This window comes from Parus major, chromosome 1, assembly GCF_001522545.3.
Source record: "Parus major isolate Abel chromosome 1, Parus_major1.1, whole genome shotgun sequence".
In the NCBI taxonomy this organism is placed as follows: domain Eukaryota; kingdom Metazoa; phylum Chordata; class Aves; order Passeriformes; family Paridae; genus Parus; species Parus major.
The window spans coordinates 15,841,347-15,855,262 of NC_031768.1; positions in this window are offsets into that span (position 1 = coordinate 15,841,347).

Here is a 13,916-nt window from a genome sequence, read left to right on the forward strand (position 1 = left end):
CAAGGCGTACCAACTCATTTCTGTTTTGATGGAAAAACCGAGTTTGCACAGACCAAGAGTGACTAAATTGGCATGTTGCAGTCACCAACTGTGGTGACTGGAACAGGCAAGAAGATGTTGCTGACAGAGGGTCCAAGTGTCAGTCCATAGGGGACACAATGGGTCTTCTGCATGCTTTTTCACACACAGTCAGGACCTAGAAGGATATTACCTTTGTAGATATTTTCCACTGTTTTTTTCTCAGGAAAGCCACTATCTGCCAGTGGATTTTTTTCCTTGCCTCCAAAGCACAGTATTTCTGTGTGCCCACTGAGGGATGTTTTTTTTAAAGTTGCAGCAGCAAGAGCAACCCAACTATTTGGGCCAGTACAACCAAGAAACAGAAATTTGAAATAAAAAATCATTATTGTGAAATGAGGTGTTAAACTCTTACCTAGGTAACAGTGAACTAATTTTGGAGGAGAGAGATATGACTTCAAGTTTTAAGCCTAGGCAGAATTGGGATGGGTGGAGCATGGTGGGAATGGCTTACTGGTGCATTGATTTGTTTACAAAGAGCACTAACATCTGGTCAGACATCCCCACTCCAGCTTGGTTTCCTCCTTCTGCAGCTGCCTCATTACTCCCTCCTCTCATTGAAGAGATGGGTATTTTGTGCTCTCATGACCTGCTGAAGGACAGGACGAGAGTCATCACGACTGAGCAGATTTTGTCTCTTTGCTTTGCTCATCTCTGCTCCAAAGGAATGTTGCACCAGGAGCTGTTGACATTAGGTCTGAACACATTTTCCTGGCTGTTGCGGAGTGCATGGTTGGCTGAAGCAGGCTTATAATTGCCGTTTTCAAGAACAAGCTTACAGAAACCTTCCTTTTCATCAAGAAAGGCAACTGAATATCCTGCACTGCATTCAAGCACATCACAGGCGATTTACTATGGCAATACCCAGGGACCACATTTTCAAGAGAATGGAGAATGGGACTTTTTGCTTTCATAGGGATAAAGCAAGAGGGGAGGCACATCCCTGGGCATTTTGTCCCTGAAAGCCCAAGCCAGGGCCTGAGAGAATCGTCCTATTTGTTCAAAGGCCTGGGATCAGGTCTCAAATACATGCTTTGATGAGACCAGGTATCTTGAATCTCTTGTGCTGGTCAGAAACTTGTCCTTGCCTAAACCATGTTCTCTGACAGTGCAGTGACAGAGGTGTCTCCAGCACATCCAAAGTGCTGTGGATGATGATCAAACACATCTGATGTGTTTGGATGTTTCTGACCCTGTTATTGCCATGTGTCCCACCCCCGCTGCTGGGAACACCCTCTTTTCCACAAGACCAGTGTACATGTAGTTGTTCTGTGATGCTATGAGAAAATCCATTTGAATCCCTTGAGTGAATACCACATGAGCTCACTGCAAAGATAGCAGTTGCTCATTGCATTAACAGGGCTTGGTAATAGAAAAGAAAGATAATGAAGTCTATCCTGATGGATTTCTATGTCTCTATCTCTGAGAGCAGCAACAAAACTTTTCCATGTTGTGAGGCTTTTAATCCTTGGGCTGTGACATTCCAGATGATGCCATTTGTAACAGGGAAGAAGGGCCCTAACTTTGCTGGTGGGCCTGAAGGGAAAGCTGTGTTTTAGGCAGTATTAAGGCAGGCATCCCAGCTTGAGGAACACATGGTAAGGCTCTCAAGCTCATGACACTGTATTTAACACCCTGCATTCTTTCCCAGCTTTTCTCTTCACTTTAACAGGAGATATTTTCTGTCCAAATTTCATTGCTGAAGAGAGGCATAACAGATGAGAAAATGCTGTAGTGGTCTTGAGCTGAAATAAAGCACAAATGGCTTAGAAACCAATTAAAAAATGGCAAAGAGGGACCTCCCTCTTCTGTTTCAAATCAGCGCACACCAGCAGTGCTATGAAAAAACAGCAATCTGAGGGTCAGCAGGAGAGAAAGAGAAAACCCTTCCCACCCACAGATCTGGGGGTGATAAGGAATCAGCTTATTAGTATTCCTCCATGGACACACGTTATTGAGCAGATAGGCACTGCAGGGCTGGGGGGCTGGTGTGATCACGAGCTCTGGGAGAGCCTGTCACGAGCATGCAAGTGGGAGCAAGGATGGAGCTTGCATCAGCTCCTGACTCAAAAGCTGTTATGAGGGGATGGAGAATTTGCCTGAGGCAGGCACAACCTGCACAGCTACCAGGAGAAGCAAACAGAGAGCAAAACTTGCTGGAAGCCAGAATTTTGAAGAGTCAGGTTGCAATTTGAACAGAGCCTTCTGCTCAACAGGGTAAACCCACCTTCACTTCAGCCCTGGATGGCAACATTTATAAGCATGGCATGGGAAGGGGAAGGTCACTGAAAAGTCTGTGCTGCATCATGGTATTGGTACTGGAGGTGCCATGGTGGCAGTGGGCTTCTCCCTGTGAGACATCCATATGTCCCTGTTGGCACTTGGACATTCTCTCCCTGTGTGTCTGTGGTCACATCCCTCCCCTGCTGACTTGCCCTGACACCATGGGCAAGCTCCATGTGTTCCCTGGGCCCCGAAGATCTTCCCAGCTGAGGTTAGCATGCCCACTGTCACCCACCAGCAGATATTGTGGCTCACTTGTGGGTTGGGTGTTGGGTTATCACAGCAAAAATCATCAGGCTGAGAGCCTTATGTGCTGCCATTGGACTTTGGCTCTCAAAGGCAAGGAATCTAAATCCCAGAAGAGAAGCTGCCTTCTGCAGGACTGCTTTTATGGTTGGCAGTAGTAGTCAATGGGCCTGTAAGGTCTTGGCTTAGCATGAACTGCAGAGACCAACAGAGCTCCAGCTCAGTAGTTGCAGTATTTTTTACCACAGAAGGTCAGGGAGGCATTAAAATTGACAAATGTTTTTCTTCTTAAAAGCATTCACTTAACACCAGTACAATACACACCCCTACCCACTCCTCCAGACACTTTAGAAGGAATACACAAAGGGAATATGCACACATACTCTTCATTCTCCTGTTTAACTACAAGTGATTTCAGGATTCACACAGACACAAGAAATTCTTGTAGGGACTTCCCTATGTGACCACACCACTAATTTTTACTTGTTTGGGTTTCATAAGGTCCAAGAAAAGCATAAAAAGCTTTCCATGTGTAAAATACTCAGATAAAACCTACATTTTTTGCTCTCAAAGGGAGGTGGGAGGAAGGCAGTGGTTCCTGTAAATGTCTTTCCTCCCATGCTTGTAGATGCCTTGATGCTAAGAACTCATTGGCTCATGTAACACCTGTTCTGACTCCATATGGTTTCTCTTCACCATCTGTATCATTCCCTCCCAGATGATGCCCAGAAGCACTGAACTTGCCTTTTCCAGCATGGTCTGCTGTTCTGCTCTTGGGCAAAGCAGGCTCAGATCTGGAAGGATCATTTTTAACCAGCTGTTACTCTGTCCTTAAGACTGGGCACAGGGCATTCCTGTCAGCCCATTACTGTCCATCTTTCCCTGGCGCAGCTGTCTGCCCCCAGGTCCTTGTTCTTGCCCTTGTATGATTGCTTCAAACCCATGTCCCATGAGGGCAATAAATGCTTCCCTTTGCTCTTACATTAATGTTAGCATGAATTGTTAAAATTGCATGTTCCACATCCAAGATGTCTTTCAAGAAGTATGGCCAAATGGCCTACTGAAGCCTGACCAGCCCTGCTCAGGCTTACTTTGCCTGATGACATGAGAAGCTTTAATTCTGGCTGCTGTGACCTGGCACCTGTGGCCCCATCATTCCTCCCAGCTGGATCGTACCCATAGGAGCTGCTCTGGTACCATCAGACTGTACTACCCAGACTCCAAAAACCACCTGGAGATGGATCTCCATCACCCCCATTTTTTCCATCCACTAAAATCACTAGCTGGATTTCATGAAGAGCATGAGCCTGGCGTTTTTGTGCCTGTCACTCAGCAGTGCTGTTCCAAGGTAGGAGGATAACTAAGTGAGCTGGAAGTAAGGGGACAGTCGTACAGGTGGTGGGCAGGCGCAGCAGAGATGCCCAGGCAGGGCAGTGGCTGCTCCACACTGCTATGCCTCATCCACATTTTGTGAGTCTCTCCTTTGAGTGACTTCCACATTCCAGTCAAGCTAGGTTGCTGTTGGCCCATACACTTTGCTCTGTTTAATTTTTTTCCTCTTTCCAGCACACACACAGCTCAGGCAAAATACTTGAACATCTTGTTTTTAAGTATTTACTTCCTCTTAAGCAGCCAGCCTGGCACCCAGTCAGATTCCCAAAAAAATCCAATTAGGATTTAAGTAAATTGCCTTCAGGTGTTGCCCAGCTGCTTCATTGTGAAGAAGTCTTGAACTCTACACTGGGCCCTTAAAACCGAGGAGACACAGTGCAAGACTGACTTTTTTGCCAGCCTCATACTCTGCCCCTGCTCTGGATGTAGGACAGGGTTGCCTAATTCTCCTCTTCCAACTGCCTGCTGCTGCTGCCTTTTTCCCACTTATACTCTGAGATCATCTCTAGCTATACTGTCTCTAAGATATTTTGCCATCTTCCCCCACCACAGACAATGGAAGAGGAAAATGAAGCAAGTCACAGTGATTCCCTCCAGAGGTCACCTAAGCAGAGGAAAGGGGCACAGGCACAAGGGCCTGCAAGAGAAACCTGGGAAGTCCTGTCTCCATCCAAACCAAGGGGCCTGAGAAGAACAGGGGTTTCATTCCCTGAGCAAAGGTCAGATAACCAGACTTGATGCAGCTGACCCTGGACAGTTTGGCCCCAGGTCTGTGCTGGCTGTAACACACTCTGGGAGTACAGCTGCAGTGGTGCTATGGACTGGCACAGTCTTTAACCTACCTGGCTTTTGGCAGGGCAGTGTCCTGACACTGGCTCAGGCTCCTGCAGCTCTAGCAGCCAGACCCCTTCTTGGGCTTCAGCTCACTCAGCCAAGCCCCATTCCACCAGGACTGGCAGTACAAATCAAACTCAGCGTAAAGGAGAGGTGTAAGATACTGCAAACCTGCATTCAGCTACAGCTGAGCTGTAAATCTGCTCCTGCTGATGTTCATGGTGGGAAGCTGGGCCACGAGAATAGTTCTGAGAGGTCAATCTCCAAAGCCAGGGTTTAAAAAAAACTTTTCTATGTGAAATTTTACACATGCCTGCATGCTATTGCAATAATGTTAACCAGCTGAGTTTCTACATGCAAATAATGGATATATGTTTTCTGTGCCTGTGCATATACACACCTGCAGTCACACACAGCAGATTGGGTGAGGGGCATTAGATTAAGCTGACTGCAGTAAATAAAAGAAGCAGATTCAATAATGACCCCAAATATGGATCCAAATGTTCCTTCCTCTGCCACTAACAGATCTAATGGATTTCATATTTGTAACCAGGCAGTGGTTTGAATTGTTTCTTTTTGTTTGCTGCTTTAGAAAAAATAAGAGCTACTAGAACATAACCCATACCATATTTGCAGATGTAATTGCCGTGATATGCCCCCCGCCCCCAAAGCAATTGCCAGTAGTGAATTACTAATAGTTTGGAGCAGTTGCACTGTAATTTATGATGGCAAACACTGGGGCAGAAATCCTCAGTCACTATGCACACAAATACATTGATATATATGCATATTAATCTATTTTAAGAGCAACATATTCTAGATCCTCTGTCAAGTGCACAGTGCTGTCAGAAGGGAAGCATAATTTGCTTTTATTTGGGTGGGGGAAAACTGAGAGAACAGATCAGCATCTGAGGTGGGAGCAGATCTGCCATGTCATTGTTGCATGAAGCTACTGTGGGGTGTTCTCCCTCTTCGGGAGGCACATCCTTGCCCTCCCTGGTAGTGCTGTGTTTCATCTCTGTCCACCCACTCTCTCCCCTGGCATTTTGCTATCCCTCATATTCATATTCCTTGTTTTCTTTTCCCCTTGGTCCCACCCCAGTTTCAGTGACTGCAACATGTCTCACTTGAGGGAGAAATTTGATTGAATCCCTCTCTTTCTTGAGTTTGCAAGGCACAGCAGGAAAGCTAATGACACAGCTGCCTGTGCCACGGTAGCTCTGGCCACTTCAATAAAAAATAAAAAGAGGAAAAAAAATGAAGAGCTGTATGTTCTGCAGCTCTCAAACTGGCACCTTTCAGGAGTGTTAAATCGTCTTAATAAGTAAATAAAATGCAGGCTACTTACCAGAGAAATCAGAACGGCTCCTTTGCAGCTGTTCCCATCTCTTGAGAAAAAGGATATAATTAGGAAGGTTTGAGGGGTTTTTTCATTAAAAAATCCACTTAATTTGGAACCATTCTGGTCTGCTGAGTAAGCGTGTGTCTAGGTGAATTTCAAAATACATTTTCTGTACTGGATAGAAAAAAATTTCAGAAGGAGCCTCCCTGGTTTATTGGATGGGTGTGCATTGGGTCAGGTTTAAAAACATTTTAGTGTAGCTGATGGACCATGACCTTTTAGTATCAGTTAAATACAGATTTGTTTTTTAAGAGGTATGCTATGGAAAGAAACTGGCAGCCAAGTTAGAGAAGTCTGCTACAGTATTTTCACAGGATCATTCCAAGGTATTCTGTTGTTCATGCCAAGCAATAAAACCTTAGGCTTTGTGTGCATTTCTGGACCCCTCTGTTCTCTCAGCACATGCAAATCATCTCCAAAAGGTGCTATTTCACAGAGAAAACGATGTTTTAAAAACTTTTCTGCATTAGGATATTGAAGAAAAAAAAAAAAGATGGGTTTACATGTGTTGTACATATAAGATGAGAGAACAGGCATGTGCTCAATTACTGTTTTAATTGTTTTTCACTTGTAGTCCTCCATATGTTTGCACTGCAGTCAGTGAGCAATAGAAGAGCTCTCCTGTGGTTAATTTTACACCTGTAAAGTCTCCTGGATACAAACCAAGATTGCATGGCCAAGTGCATAAAGTATCCTGCTTATCTGGCCAATGAATTCATAAGCTCCAGGGGGTTGGAGAAGATGGGGAGAATATGAGGAATTTATTATTTTCAGTCTTTAGCAGATTTTCATTACTTTTACCCTTTCTATGTCCAACACCTGAGGATATAAATCCCTGCAGCTTCAGGTTTTCAGTGCAAACATGGGAAGAAATCCCCACAGTGCCTGATCTCCCTGCACAGCCTCGACTGAGGGACCACAGGGACACACATCTGATTTTTGTTCAGCCCTGTCCCATCTCTTCCACCTGACAATGACCTGACAATCATCACTAGAAAAGCCGTGGAGATGCTTGCATTATTTCCCCACCATCCCACTGGCTGGACACTCCTGGGTTTCCAGGCAGAGCCTTGCAAAAGGCTTTAAAGTGACCTTGTGCCAGGCACAGAACCTGAGCTTTGCTGCCCCTCCGCAGCAAAGGCTGGCTCCTGCTTGTCACCCTCGAGAACCGGCTGTTCATGTGGCCCTCACCTTCTACCACAGGCTCACACCTCTGCTGCAGTCACCGTAATCGAAATTAATAGGAGTAATTAGTGCTTCACAACCACGCAGAATTAATAAGGCTGGGAGTGTGACACTAATATATCAATAGCAGAGTTTACATACATCTTTGGGGGCTGCGACCTATATTTGGATATAAAGGAACTTCAATGCTCCTTTGCAAATAAAAGTAAATGTTAATTAAAGCACTTTCCTTCAAAAGGCCTATTTTTTTTAAATGACATACAAGTCAAATATTTGTTTTATGAGACACACAGATAGGAGGGCTCACAGTCTCACAGGAAATGTATGAATGTAGGAAGAAGATTAATTCCCATCTATGGCACATCAGAATAAAGACTGGTGGTGATGAGCTGAAGTGAGAAGGGTACATATTACACATTTGAAATGTTTTTAACTGCAGAAAAGATTTGGATCAGTTTTTCTTTTTAGTGAAAGGGATGGCTAGCATACAAAAATGAAATGTAGTCTAACATTTGCATTGTTTCCAAAAGAGAGGCCTGAAGGTATTTTATTTTCACTTTCATAATTTTTTTTCTCCTTAAGAAAGCCCTCTTATATAGTTTATTTGAGGCTGTATCTTTCAACACAGTCCTTTGCAGTATATTTTCAGTTACATTCACAATGCACTTCAGAAGAAATCACATACAAAAATCAATGCCTTTTGCAGACATAAAAAACATTTCTCTTTTTTCACTGTGCATTTTCTTTTTTTGTGCATTTTTTCCAGTTAGAAGGCCTACTTAAACTCTACTAAAATATATGGTCTCAGTGTAATATCCCAAGACATTCCAGTCACCAACAAATGTTCCTGCTTCTATTAAAAATAACAAACACAAAAAAAAACAGAGTCTCCAGGGAGTCAGACTCTGGTATTGTTCATCCATTTCTGATGCATGTCAGGAGATAACAGACAATACAGATTACTGAGTCACCACTTGCTAAACTGTATTTTCTTAACAGCTCTCCCAGCTGATGCTTCCAAGTTAGCAGAAAGAATATAAGAACGAAGAAGTGATCAGTTCAAAAAACCATGTGCTTTTCTGTAGACAGGTATGCTGGAGCTGGGAAAGAAGGGAATCAGATGGACATTTCAGCGGGGAAGTGCTCCAGTTGGGGTGATTTGGGTGGGCTCATTCTGTGACAAAGTGGGGACAGAAGGGTCCCTATAGGGTGTAGGCAGCAAAGGGGGAGTCAGTGTGAGGAGGCACTAGGTAAAGGAACTATCTGCATTCTAGCATATAGGATACTTAATCCTAACATAAGGATAAGCAGGGCTTCAGCAGTTAACAGACACATTGGGCTGGGAAATTGATTCAGGACAAGGGGTTCAGCAGCAAGTCTGCTTCTTTCAGCACTTTTTCTTTAAATATCCTAGAATTCATCAAACAGAAGATAGATTACACTTTATAATATAAGCCTCCTGAGGGGATGCTGCTAAAAGGCTGTCAGCAGAAAGAAAAAAAAAAGTGTTCAAAGTGTGCATTTAGGGTTAGGGACTCCACATTTCAACTCGTCTGCAGCTGGAGATGAGATGCATTTGCATTTGTTCCCCTGGCTGAAGACATAATATTCATTACAAAAGCTATTTCAAAGTGGTTCTAGCCTAATATTTTTTATTCACAGATAAGCCATATGAAATTTAAAATTATATACTGAAAATACACATACATTCAAAAATTTTATATACATTTCAAACAATGTCCAGTAGGATTTGCAGAGAGAATACTTTCAGTTTCAATTGTGTTTGTGTCAGACCTTCAAATAATGACCAGAATATAGTTAATTAACTGTAGTGCTGTTGGGGGTTAGGTGTCCTTCTTTTAGTTCTGGCTTACCTGTGGAATTTTTACCCATCAGCTGCGAAGAAAACCTGACTGCGGGTCCTTAGTAGATACTTGAAGAACACAAAGAGTTCGGCCGGGCCCAGGAAGGGGGCAGGAAAAAAGGAGGGTGGGGACAGTTTGTCGGCTTCTTCAAATGTCTTTCTTGGAGAAAGATATTTTTGGGTGCGGAGCTGCTGCGGTGGGGAGAAGAGAATTTCGCCATCACCCAGACGGAGCTGCTGCTGCTGCTTCTCCTTCTTCCCTTTTCATTGGTGGCCTCGCACCCCCTGTCCTGCCGGGACGTGTGGCAGTGCCAGCCACCACCGCGGAGCTGCTGATACACCTCAGCCACCGGCCCAGGATCTCAGCTCATCCCTGCTGTTCCACCTCAGCCACCGGCCCAGGATCTCAGCTCATCCCTGCTGTTCCACCTCAGCCACCGGCCCAGGATCTCAGCTCATCCCTGCTGTTCCACCTTATCCACCGGCCCAGGATCTCAGCTCATCCCTGCTGTTCCAGCCGACTGTTCCTCGGAGCCCTGCAGGAGCACCAGGACTGACTGCCCGAGGGGTTTGTGAAAACAAAGCCTCTCTCCTCCATCCCATCTCAGCCGAGAAAGCTGTCCCGGGGTCCCTGGTTCTGTGTTCTTGTTATTGCTGTAGTTATTGTTGTTTGTGTGCCTTGTTATAAATACTAGTAAAGAACTGTTACTCCTATCCCCAGATCTCTGCCTGAGAGCCCCTTGATTTCAGAATTACAATAATTCGGAGCGAGGGGGTCTACATTTTCATTCCAGGGGAGGCTCCTGCCCTCCCTAACAGACACCTGTCTTCTAAAACCGAGACAAGTGCTCAGAAACCCCTTTACACCAAACATTGTGTATAGAAACAAAAATAAAATGACCCCTGGCCCAGAAAGCTTACATGTCATGGTTTCAGCATCACTCTACTCTGCAAATCAGTGGCTTTTGTTAATGATCTCTGTCATTTTCCTGACATTTAATTGAATAGACTTTCTTTGGAGAAACTTAGACAGTAGAAACTATGTTGTTAGGTGCCTCTGTCACAGGGATCTAAGAACATGGTCACAATAGCAACCAGCGAATCCCAACTGCTTTGTAAAATCCAGAAATATAATCTTCAGTACTTTGTGGAGATGTTTCTACTTCCTGTCTTGGTGCTTTCCCTCACATTCTCTCAGCAGAGATTGGTGACAGCCTCAGGCATTGTCACTCCTCTTGGCCTTCCCTCCTGCTTCATTGAAGTCAGAAGAAGAGCATTTGTGCAGGCACTTCAGCCACTGCTCTTCAGAGTCCAGGGTCCTTGTGCAAACTCCCAAATCAGCAACTGGAGTGTGATACTCAATTGGGATGAGGTCAGCAACCCCAAGGATGAGGGAACATCTAAATTTGCAAAGCTTTTCTGAGTGTCCACAACACCCATTTCCTACATTCATTCCTTGTGATCATTTGATGAGTTATTACAATTTTTAAAAAATTATCTGCATTCTCTTTCAACTATCTTCATATGTTATTCTTTTCTACCTTGAGAAATCATAAATAGGATGGAACTTACACATCCAGATGCTTGCAGAACTGGGCCATAGACTCAAATGTAATAAACGCAAAGCAAAGCAAAAGTTTGACTAGATCTGCTTTCAGACTAAGCAAGACTAGGTTTTACTCACAGTTTCTGAGAAAAGACTTTGTAAGGACAAGTGCCTGTTTAAAATAAAATTCAGAAAACCCACAAAAATAGAAAAAAAAAATCACTGCTTGGGATGTGGTAGGGTTTTTTCCCCTTTTATAAAGAATATGCCATCTCTGTCTTGTCATAGTAAAGTTATATTTTACTGTTTTTACAGTTGCAAGAGAAAGAAAGAAATGACATTAAAAACAAAGTTCTCTATAGAAAACCACCTCACTGGCTACACTGAGGAAAGTAAAGATTTTTACAAACATTTTGTTTTGTTTATCTCTGCTACCAACGAATGCTGAAAGTGTAGCTCTGTAAAACTACATTCTTAATAAAAAAACAAGATGGGGTGGACAAAATATGCTCAACTAGCACCTCCATGAGACTACACAGCAGAAAAATATTCCTCACTTAAAATCCAAATACATTCAAGGATGGAAAAATGCTGTATGGAAAACTATCTTAATGGAATTTAAGTGTTCTGCAATATGTGGAAAACAAACATATTTTAATAAATTGCTGCTTTCAGTGGCTGAATTTATTTCCAAGAAGGTCATAACCATAAAGTAGAAAATTAATTCTTCCTTCAGAGCAGTGGCAAAAGGGGAACAGAAAATAGGACACTGAAGTGTTATTTTTGACCTCTTAAATGAGCTGGCAGAAGGCTGTTGGGTTTTTTGTTGTTGTTTTGTGGCATCTGTTTTGGTTTGGGTTTTTCTTAGCGTTTCTTTTAAAAAACCCAAACCTGTTTTTTTTCTCTCTTTTTTAATTTAGAGTTAATGAATTATCTGCAAAAACCTTTAAATAAAACCACGTATGTCAGCAATGCATTTATATTAATTTCTTCAGTATTTCCATCCTTCTTTGACAATTGTGGAAAAATAGGTGCCTACCTACTTCATATCCAAGCAGCTGACTGCTCTGTTCACTCCTTTCCTATAGGCATTAAAACATGCACAGCAGTACGCAAGTCAGGAATGTCAAATACGAATCTATTCTCTGCCCCCACCCTACTCAGTGTCAACTTAAACAGCTTTCCATTTCTGAAATTTCCTGCCTCTGGAGCTGGTAAGGGAAAGGAACTACCTTGTGGATCAGAAAACTAAGCCAATCCCTTTCAGAAGATTTTTGTCAAATCTGAGTGAAGATTGATGCTCTGGGCAACACAAACGAAAATAGGATGCAATACAAAATGTCTGTCAAAATCCAGTTTACTTAGATCCACTCCTTGCAGACTCTAAACAATAATTTGCAGATCTCCTTATGTGGGCTGGTTTGTTATACTGCCATGGAACTTTTGCTGTCTCTAATAAGGCACCCACTGATATTTTTAAATGTATTTTAGCCTACAATATTGTTATATCACCTTCTGAAACCTGACAGTACAGGCAGGAGGATATTCTTCTGGACTATGTGTGGTGGCTTCACAGGGTTTGGGAATTTCCCAGGCCTCTGGCTGCCTTCTGATGGCTCTGAAATTCTCTTCCTTGATGGTATGCTGCCTTTGGCTGGGGCAGAGTTAATTCACTTCACAGGAGCTAGTATGGGGCTGTGTTTTGGATTTGTGCTGGAAACAGGGCTGATAATGCAGATACATTTTCCCTATTGCCAGAAAGCACTTGCACAGTAGTCAAGACATTTTCTGCTCCTCACCCCAACCCAGCAGTGGGAGGGCTGGGGGTGCACAAGGAGCTGGGAGAGGACACAGGCAGGACAGCTGACCCCAGGAATAGCCCACACCACATGGCATCATGTTCAGCCTCCAGAGCTGGGGGAGAAGAAGGAAGCAGAGGATGTTCAGAGATCACAGCGTTTGTCTTCCCAAGGCACCCTTACATGGGATGGAGCTTTCCTGGATGTGGCTGGACACCTGCCTGCCCATGGAGAAGCAGTGAATGAAGTCCTTGTTTGGCTTTACCTATTAAACTGTATTTATCTCAGCCCATGAGTTTCCTCACTTTTACCCTTCAGACACCCCTCCCCCATAAGGGTGAGTGAACTGCATAGGGCTTAGTTGCCAGCTGGGGTTAAACCAAGGCAATGGGGCCTACAAAGCAGACCTTGGAAAGTTCAGTATACCAGATTAAATGCCAAAGAATTTGCTAAGGCTGTGAGAAAAGAGGACGCTGAACCCGGTGTTCCACCACTCCTACATTTTATTACTCATACGAAAATGTATGTGAGTAGTTGCCACATGTGTTAAAGATTTACAGATGATGTTAAGAGCAACTACAAAAAAATAACATCTCATTGATAAAACAATCCCAACTCAAATAAGATAATCTTTAAATGGGAAGATTTAGTTTAAATGCATAAAGCAGAGGTAGAAGTGAAACCTCTTCCAGTGAGAGCACCAATCAAATTCTCAGAATGGCATCATTGTGTCAGAATATTTAGTGATCGTTTCAGTCAGGGAAGTTTTTGGTTTCTCAGAAAAACTCGGTTCACGATAGGTGGTGCTATAGCCCTTCAATCCACCCGAGGGACAGCCCTGCTTCCAGTGGTGAAATTAATTTCATGGAGTAGTGTGAAACACAGTCCTTGTCACTACACCATTTGAAGTGGAAAGCTGGGGGGAAAATATTAAAGAAAAAAACCAACCAGCCAACCAACCAAAAAACCCAAACCAACTATGATGAAAAGGAATGAGTTCTGGCTATAAAACCTGAACACAGCTGTAAGAAGGGTTGTTTACATCCATGCTGTGAAACCAGTGAAAGTTCTGATCAGAGCCTGCGGGGTGCACCAAGACTCCCCAGGTGCCCTGGGCAGCCTGGCCCTGTCCCTCTTGGCCACCCCTGTGCCTGGGCCCAGGCCCTCACCCCTGCAGGGCTCTTGTGCAGGCTGGCCCTGCCAGCCCCATCCCCTGCAGCCCCTCACAGGGCAGGGGGAGCCGAGTGTCCCACTGACAGCCGCGTCCCCAGTCCTGCCCAGGGCAGG